Source organism: Leuciscus leuciscus, assembly GCF_965113295.1.
Source record: "Leuciscus leuciscus genome assembly, chromosome: 21".
NCBI lineage: Eukaryota > Metazoa > Chordata > Actinopteri > Cypriniformes > Leuciscidae > Leuciscus > Leuciscus leuciscus.
The window spans coordinates 10,693,734-10,703,891 of NC_138745.1; the positions used below are offsets into that span (position 1 = coordinate 10,693,734).

A 10,158-nucleotide genomic window follows, 5' to 3' on the forward strand; every position below is an offset into this window, starting at 1 on the left:
AACACACTTTTGAAAAAAGATGTGGGAAGTGTGTCAAGGGCGCATGTTGATGTTTTAAGGTGCTGTACGGTTTGTTCCAAAATTGTGCCATCAATTTCTTTGAAATCAGACAAAGTTACTACTTTCTCAGGTGGTCTGATCTGTCTGACCCCAGCGCAACTCAAGGATGTGCTGATCACCTTTCTGATATTATTGAGTTTCTCAGAGAAGAAAGAAGCAAACTCACTGCACTTGCTGTCTGAGAGCATTTCACTGGGAATCTGGCTTGGGGGGTTTGTCAGTCTCTCTACAGTAGCAAAAAGAGTGCGTGTGTTGTTTGTAATATTTGAGAAGAAAGTCTGTCTAGCTTTGCCTAGTTCCATATTGAAAGCATGAAGGTTGTCTTTGTAGATGTTATAATGGACTATAAGTTTTGTCTTCCGCCAGTCTCTATTTCTACCAGTATACCCTCGGCCACAGATGTCACAGACTCACACCCCTGGTCAGACTCACTGGGGGGCTCCTCTTCCGGGGCGAGGGTCAGCGCTGTCCACATTTTCTCGGGCTCTGGCTGACGCGGCGCGGCGCGGCGGGTGGTAGCTCTCCATTTGCGGGGGGCTCACACGATTCCTCAGTGGATGTTAATGTCAATAACACAATATGTAATTTGAGATGTTAAAGAAAGAGTAAGAAAATAGTTTTAAGAGAGTGTATTTTCTACTGTAAAAGTCCACAGAAAGTGCATATAGATGATGAAACACCCATGTATTCAGTAATGGAATAATCTGGAATTTCTAGAGTTTAGCATGCTGGTGACAGATACATTATTAAGAGATGGTTTTCTGTGAGTGTAAAACACAACGCCAAAACCTTCGGCGGGTCCATGTGAGGAATGGCTTGTTCTTGCCCACAATCACTGGTCCTATTCCAAGAGGACCCATGAGCAGAATGGATGAAAATTCCAGTGTCAGGATATGGAACACTGATAAAGACTCAATAGAGACCGTCAGCTGTAATTGCTGTCAAATGTGGTGTTGCTTTGTGTTGAAAACTATGGATGTTCTTTGAGCCTAACCTTCTGATTTGGAGACATGTCAAGCACAGGTCAATGTGTAACCGAGTAACTGCCATTGAGATCAATGGGAAGGCTAATGATTCACTCCAGTTATTTTAGACTTCCTTGGAAAGTGTTACTCAGTCTTGAGGTGGCAGGTTTGTGTGGTCAAACTACATTTACCAGGTAAAGCATCAATCACAAACCACTAGCAATTGAAATAGTGACAGAAGTATGAATATGAAAATTGCCTGACAGTTTCATTTTATTGACCAAAATCACTTTGTAATAATGTCTTTCAAACTTCCCAGGAGCACTTGATGGCAGTTTTATATACTTCCACAGAAATACGCACATTCAGCGAGACAGTCCATCAAAACCTCATTTCTGTCTACGATTATTTACTGTTTTTATTTTCACACTCTCTCCACCTCTTTTCTGGTACGTCTTCCCTTCTCGTGATCTCTTATATCGCTCTCTTCCTGTCTTCCTTGCTATAGTCTGTCTTATGCTTCCCTTTTTGTTCACAAAATCATTTTGTTGATATTTTGGCTGATTAAAGGGGTGGTTTAATGTCCTTAAATTTAAGATGTAAAATAAATCTCTGATGTCCCCAGAGTGTGTATATGAAGTTTTAGCTCAAAACACCCCACAGATATTTTTATATAGCATGTTAAAGTTGTCACTTTTTGAGGGTGAGCAAAAATGCCTCGTTTTGTGTTTGTCCCTTTAAATGCAAATGAGCTGCTGCTCCCAGCAGAGAGGGCGGAGTGTCAACAGCTTGTGTGTTTGAAGCTTTGATTACCTCACACAGACATGCACTGAAAATTTCTAAAATTTTTGCCTTTTATGTTCAAACCGGAGTCAGAAAGATGGAAAGACTCAAGATAAAGTGACAACATGTAGACAACATTTCTGAATGGTTAGTTGATGAATTTATGTAGCTTATGTGTAGTTATCTTCTAGTCATTGATTAGCATATTCTGTCTTGATAATCTATAAATCGTGTTCAGGGGGCGGGGTTTATGTAAATTTTAGGTTTAGTGATGTCACTAAGCCTGGAGAAATGTTGTGTAGTCCCTACCAGCTATTTTTTGTAGTCCTTAAAAAGCTATTTCTTTAAAAGCAAATACCTCCCTTTGCTTTGAACTTTGAGCGTCGTAACTTTGCAGATGTTGTTTATGCTCAAACAGCAACATTACACACTAAGGCTACGTTCACACTGCAGGCTGAAACGACCCAATTCCGATTTTTTGGCCCCTATGCGACCTGTATCTGATCTTTTCATGGCAGTCTGAACGACACAGATCCGATCTTTTCAAATGCGACCCAGGCCACTTGGGTATGTGGTCCCAAATCCGATACATATCCGATCTTTTGAAATGCGACTTCAGTCTGAACGGCCAGGTCGCATGTATCCGACCCGCACGTCATTGATACGCGAAAAACGTCATCATTCTGCGTTGAAGTAGTCGTCGGTTTGAAAACGGACTGCATATTCGTCGAGCTAAGGTAAATCTGCCGAACGGGTCGACCTCGACGAGCCCGTTAATAAAAAAATTAAATAAAAAAAGCCCACGGCCATTATATATACGTTATGTTAACTTATTTGTGCTGAATCTGATATTAGATAGGTCAGCGGCTGCTGTCTGGCTCTTGTGTAACGGTCGCTGCGCGCGCTCGTGTGTGTGTGTGTGTGTGAGAGAGAGAATCACAGTTAAAGTTTAGCTACTTCCGCAAACAACAAGTGACGTCGTTGACCGTTGAGTACTCTTCTGCGCATGCGGGTCACTTCTGGGTCATTTCACGTTCACACAGGAGATCACAAAAGGTCGCATTTAATTGGAAATGTGAACGGCCTTGCAAAAAAATCGATTTTTTTCAAAAAATCGATTTTTTTCAAAAAATCGGAATTGAGCATTAAGCCCTGCAGTGTGAACGTAGCCTAACTAAAGTTAAAAAAGTTCAATCTTAATCAACCACCCCTTTAAGTTATTTAAGTGTTGCAACATTATTTCTGAGTTACTTTTTTTATTTTTTTATTCTGTCATAATTTACTCACACTCATGTTGTTCCAAAACTGTATGGCTTAGTTCCATATGACATGAAATTTCATTTTTGGAACCGCTTACACCAAAAGTGAATATCAATCTCTTTTTAGATTAGATAAGAGTAGATTGTGTATAAGAAATAAAAGCCAAAATAGTTACAACAAGCAAAATGTGGCAAAAGAAATTTGGAGTATGGAGTTGAAATTATTATACATACTGTACACATTATGTGTTTTTTTTTGTTGTTGTTTTCGTTTTCATTATTTGTTTGAATATGCATTATATATCCTTCAGGTATAGATTTACTTGTTTAGTATAATAGAACTAGCCTTTGCTGAACCCATCACATTACAAAACATCACACACATCTCAGTGTTTTCATGTGTCAGCAGAGCTCTTTAGTCAGAATTGAATAATCTCAAACAGGCCTCATGACAAACCTCTTAAACTCAGTGAGGGCCAACAAAAATCAAGCATTGTGGTTCGTAGGATAAGTGAAAGGGAATCACAAATCCTGATTTCCCATGTCTCCACCCTTTCAGACTGGTCTTCATCTCTGATCATGTGAGCTGTCAGATGTGATCTGAGAAGATTTAGATGTGTGGGTTTGGCTTTGATTCAGTCCACTGTATCAGTCTAACACCCAGCTCAGTGCGGGCGGGATCACCACAAACGAACTGCACTGTCCGCCAGACACATCTGTATCAATTAGTCTGTGTGTGTGTTCTCGAGGTGTTATTGCATTACTTTTTTGTGTCCGGTCTTGTGATTGTTAATGGCAGTAAATGTTGTTGTGATGTTTTGCTAGGCCTGCTAGAAGTCCAAGAGTGCACATTACAAATGTTGGAGCTTTTGTCTGTTTAATGTTGTGTGCTGTCACATGTCTCATCCAATTGACTGGTGTGTATTTTCTGTTTCTGCGTTAGTTTAAATCACAGCATTTGTCATGAATGATTGTAATAATGTAGTTGATGTCTAGAAGTTGAAAGCTAGCTGTTGTAACAGAAGTCTGGTGTACTTGACAGTAAGATACTGGTAATTTCTTATTTTTGTTAAGACAGGACATTTTAGGATAGTGTAGAGTTACTAAAGGGAGGTGTAAAGTAATATAGTATATTGTGCACAACTATTGTGTACCTTAATTATTCTAGTATTGAATAGTGCAGTATAATTTGTAGAAAACACTGGAAAAATATGTCAGTGCGGAAATGTTGCCACAGTCAAGTTGTTCCAATGAGCCTGGTTTGTTTGTAGAATAGTTGAGGATAGTTGAATAATGTTGAGGAGGGAGCTGCGGTACAGAACAGTGCAATATAAAACGTGTTATAGTGTAGATTAGTGTAGTGTACAGAGGGAAGCTGTAGTGTACTCAATTGTATAGTGTTGTATAGTATAGAATACTGTAATGTGCAGGAAGGGGCTCTATATAATAAAGTGTAGAATAGTTGTACATTACAGTGTAGTGTATTCAAGTGTGTAGTATAGTTTGCTGCTGCTCTCTGGAGTTCTGGATCGGCTCCTCTTGGCAGCAGCAAACGTAAACACATTTCTGTGCCATTCCTGAGCAGCAAGACTCTCCCTGTAACAAAACACACACACACACACACACACACACACACACACACACACACACACACACACACACACACACACACACACACACACACTCGTCCTGTGCAGTACTCGTCCTTTGCTGGATGCTCTTAAAGCCACAGTCTTTATTCCTCCTGAAGTTTCTCACGTCTGCACACTCCTTCTCTTTGATTAAGAGCACATTTCATTCTGTCTTCGAGTGTTCACTTCCTAGATAGGCCACGGTGTGTTTTAAAAGTTTGTATACATAAGTCAAATAGTGAAGCCATCAGTCCTAACTAACTCATCAAGCTGTCCAATTCATTCAATTGTGAATGAAAACTGTCATATCATTTATTTATGGGTTCTGCATCAGCAGACGTGTAGTAGAATAGTATCAGATGTGAACATGTAGCCAACAGTATACACACACATACACACACACACACACACACACACACACACACACACACACACACACACACACACACACACACACACACACACACACACACACGTAGAAATGGAAAACCAAGTCAGAATGTGGCTGCAGATTTGCAGTCCAGCTGAGGACATAAAGGTCAGAGGTCCATCTGTTACTGAGCAACATAACAAAACTCTTTAAAACATTCCTACAAATTCTCTTAAACTGTCTTTTGTGCTTGCATTAAAAAAAGAGGTGTCATTATCATTTTTATTATTTGATTTTTCCTTGAGGTCCAATTATAGCTAATGCTATTTTTTTTTGTGCCAAAAAGTATGTTTTTGACTTTTTTCCTCTCTTAAGGGCTGTACAAATGGTCAGAGATTAAGTTAAAATGGAAAACAAGTCTATGTGCTGTTGCTAGTAGGCGTTCCTACTTGACTGCAGTATGCAACTGTATCTGATAATAGTCCGCTGTCTGGTAGCCATTGTATTGTGTGCTGCGTCCAGAGGTTGACTGACAAAGTACAGTACACAACTCCATTACTTGAGTGAAAGTATAGATACTACTGGTCAAATATTACTCTGTTACAAGTGAAAGTTGTAAAGACAGGTTTGACTTAAAGGGGTAATGAACTGCATTGTTTTATAATGTTTCAATTGGGGTATGATTTTATTATAATTTATTTTCATAATTTAGAAATAAAAGGCATTTTTCCTACCCTGATTTTAGCCCTCTGATTTGAACGCTCTGGTTTAAGGGGCATGTCTGCTTTTTGAGACTTCAGTGTAAACGCTCACTGCTTTGATTGGCTAACATCTATACATATGAAATAGCTAAGCATTACACATGGAACTCTTTTGAAAACTTTTAGCACATTTTTAAGGTTAACTAATCATGAAAAGTGTTGATTATAGCACTGTATTAAGATCTATAGCATTATATTTAGATTGTGGCATAAAAGTTCATCGTTGATGAGATTTGTAGCCGATCACAGACATGTTGAGCGCATGAATGCAGTGATCTCCTCATTGCAGGCACTCTAACGAATGCTTTCATCGTAACTAACAGTGCAATCCATGGTGCAAACATGATGTAAATAAGAGATTTGTTGATTCTAATGGGAGTTTCACTGATAAAGTTGCACTGTTTGATTGACAGCTCCAGCGATTGTAAAGGAAGCGTTCTTTGATCGCTTTCTATATATAATTTAATTACAGTTTAAATAACAGATTATTTTCCTTTATTATCTTTTATTTCTATTATAATCATCCTACTAAGAGAAACAATGTGAAGTTGACCATTTAGTCACTGGTTTGATTTACTGACACATAGACAAAGAACATCTGAATGTCAGTGTCAGAATCACTATCACTATCAGAAATCACTGGTAACAGATCAGGCATTAGAATCAACACAGTTACTTACATGTTGTCGAATTACTGTCAAGTCCATATCGTAAAAGACTGTTTGCTAGGCCTGCGCCGAAATTGCAAATGATTTACCAAAGAATTCACAGTGAAATGCACCAAATACAAACAAATAATGCTCAACTGAGACATTAAAACTTTTGAAAATAAATAACCACATTCCTAGCAGTAGAATCCTTTGGAAGGTAAAATAATTTTTTGTCCAGTGAGTGATCCTGTATCTCTCTTCTGTCCTCCTCATCTCACGAAGACGCCAGTGGGTGGGGCCAAAGTTGCAATGATGAAGTAGGCGATTATCTTTTTCTGCAGAGACAGTCTTTAACCTATCTATGACGTCATAAACAGACACATTCCACAACAAGTAGTTCTCTGGGCTTGGTTACATTAAAAGCTGTTTTTGGACTAACAAGGAAGTTTTCAGTTCTGAAACTTAAAGGATATTCTTATAGTATGATGACCTCTTATATGTCAATAGCTCAAGGAAAATTAGATTTCTCAGTTCATGACCCCTTTAAGTAAAAGTACAGAAGTACCAGAGATCAAGTGAACTGCGAACAGGTGCGCGTGCCAGAAGGGAGCGCGAGTGCATGGAAATATTAGCGCGAAGGGCCTTGCATCACCAGTTTCTTTCTCTGGGAAGGTAGGGGAATACCATTACCTGATTGGTTTACAAGCAGTTTGCTTCGCTCGTGCTGACCAGGGCGTGCACACCAAGGGGTGCAGACCACCATCAGAAGCTGAAAGCACGCCTGACCTCTGCGATTTACCTGACTGAATTTGGTGAGTGATGGTTTCAATAATTGTAATATTTTCTGGTATATCTAATTTACCCAGGAGCTCTGTTGACATAGGCTTAGCTAACGTTAGCTACAGCTTGATGAATTGAGTCATTGAACACAGCAGGAGAGAACGCAACGTTAGCCAGCTAGCTAAAGCTCCGTTGGAAAATTATAAGCTAACGCTACCGTTAACGTTAGCCTAACATTAGCCAGATATTGTATCTAAAGTTAGCTGCTAGCTTGTATAGCTAACGGTAAATCACAAAAAAGAAACACTGGTTAATGTTTAACTCGTTTTTCCGGGACGTGTGGATGATTTTGAGGTGAGGGGACTGACAAGGCTGAAGGTAAAGTGGTCCACCGTTCTATCAATAAGGCTAAACTAGAAGTTAACACTAATAAAAACATTATTTTTGCAGAATGAGTGTGTTAAGGGAGAAGGATGCAGCCATTGTTAAAAAGCTGGATGCTGGATTGAAATGCATAATACTTAGTAAGGAGGCCATAATATTTTTGACTCATGGCTGAAGTTAAGTTTCTCCAGCTCTCCCCAGGTTGGCAAAAAATGCATCTCAAAATGCATCAGATTGATGCTTTAAAATATGGAATATTTAAAATGTTCTTCCAGGGGAGTATGCCCCCGGACCCCCCTACAGGGGTAATATCCTTCTCACCTTTTTCACCCCTGACCCGTTTTCATGCCTGTTGCATAGTGTAACTCTGCCCGACCTCGTGGGTATATAAGGAAGTACGCTGGCAACATGCAGTTATGTTTTCTCGCTGAGGAGCCGAGAGTGAACTCAGGTGTTCCAGCGGTACAGCGGAAGTGTGTGCAACCATGCACATGGAGGCACCTAGCCAACGCGAAAGCTGCCGGTGGCATAACTCTGGCGTTGACGTCAACGGCGCTGGAGGAACTCAGGGCTTCTCGGGGAAGCTCACCTGAGGAGAATATTGCACGTATCCAGACCAAGGAGTGGAATGGCGAGCAACCGAATACACCTGAGCAGATCCTAGTACCGGCTAGTTGAAGCGAGTACACGAGAGGACACTGGCTCCACTCGGAGATTGTAGAATCTCGCGAATGTGTTGGGTGTCGCCCAGCCTGCAGCTCTGCAGATGTCTGTTAGCGAGGCGCCATGCGCTAGAGCCCAAGAGGAAGCCATACTCCGGGTGGAGTGTGCCTTTACACCAAGGGGGCATGGTCGACCTTGCTGCTGGTATGCCAAAGCACTGGCGTCCACTATCCAGTGAGACAACCTTTGCTTGGAGGGAGCCTTTCCCTTCAGCTTCCCACCATAACAGACAAAGAGCTGGTCTGAGGTCCTGAAACACTGCATTCTGTCTACATAAGCACGGAGTGCGTGTACTGGACAGAGCAGTGCCAAGGCTGGGTCTGCCTCCTTCAAGGGCAGCGCTTGCAGGTTCACCACCTAGTCTCGAAATGGGGTGGTGGGAACCTTGGGTACGTATCCAGGCCGGGGTCTCAGGATCACGTGAGAATAGGCCGGCCCGAATTCCAGGCACGCTTCGTCAACCGAAAATGTCTGCAGGTCCCCTACCCTCTTGATGGAGGCCAATGCAACCAGGAGCGCTATCTTCATTGACAGGAACTTAAGCTCCACTGATTGCAGAGGCTCAAAGGGAGCACTCTGCAGGGCATTCAGAACCACTGAGAGGTCCCAAGAGGGTACGAGAGGAGGGCGAGGCAGATTCAGTCTCCTCACTCCTCTCAGGAACCTGATGACCAGGTCGTGCTTCCCCACGGACTTATCTTCAACTGCATCGTGATGTGCGGCGATAGCGGCAACATACACTTTGAGGGTGGAGGGAGACAGCCTTCGCTCCAACCCTTCTTGCAGGAAGGAAAGCACGACACTGATCGGGCATTTTCTGGGGTCTTCTCGGCGAGAGGAGCACCAGGTCACGAAGAGGTTCCACTTCAATGCGTAGGCATGTCTCGTAAACGATGCTGGTGGTAGGGTACTCAAACCTGCCTCGTCCCGTCCAGGAGCCACACGTGGAGGTTCCACAGATCGGGACGAGGGTGCCATAGGGTGCCCCGTCTCTGAGAAAGGAGGTCCTTCCTTGGCCAGGGAGGTGCTGTCGCAAAGAGTACTAGTTCGGAGAACCAGGTCTGGGTGGGCCAATGAAGGGCAAACAGAATGACCATCTCCTCGTCCTCCCTGATCTTGCACAGGTTCTGTGCAAGAAGGCTCACTTACTTGCGGAGGCCCCGCGGCCAGCTGTGCGCCAGTGTGTCCGTGCCGAGCGTGCCCTCCATCAGGGAGTAAAACAAGCTGCAGTGGGAAGAGTTGTTGGAGGCAAACAGATCTACCTGTGCATCCCGAACTATTCCCAAATCAGCTGAACCGACAGGAAGAGGCTGGAAGAGAGCTCGTCGGCTGCACGGTTCAGGTCTCCCAGGATATAAATGGCTCGAAGCGACCTCAGATGCTTCTGACTCCATAGGAGAAGGTGGCGGGCGAGTTGCGACATACGGCGGGAGCATAGACCACCGTGCTGGTTCTTGAGCAACGCACGGAAGCGGTGCAGAGCCAGACGTACCGCCAGCAACTTGAGGCAATAGACATGCCAAAGACGCTGGGGTCCTGTCCAGGAGCCCGCAGCAGCATGTCCATTGCACATAGCACCCCAGCCCGTGGCGGAGGCATCTGTTGAGACAACAACATGCCTGGAAACTCGTTCTAAGAGCACACCGGCCTGTAGAAAGCTGAGGTTCGCCCACGGGGTGAAGGTCTGGCGGCAGGTCAGAGTCACTGGTACTTGGAGCGTGCTGTGTTGCCATGCCCACCTCGGGACTCGATCGCGAATCCAGAGCTGAAGCAGTCTCATATGAATAGGGAT

At 43.0% G+C, this 10,158-nt stretch overlaps 1 protein-coding gene across 2 annotated transcripts in view; it reads left to right on the forward strand.

Annotated features, from left to right (window-relative positions):
* The window catches only part of raraa (retinoic acid receptor, alpha a), a 197,207-nt gene that overhangs the window by 55,459 nt on the left and 131,590 nt on the right, over positions 1-10,158 (forward strand). The gene's annotated exons all lie outside the window — the stretch shown is intronic.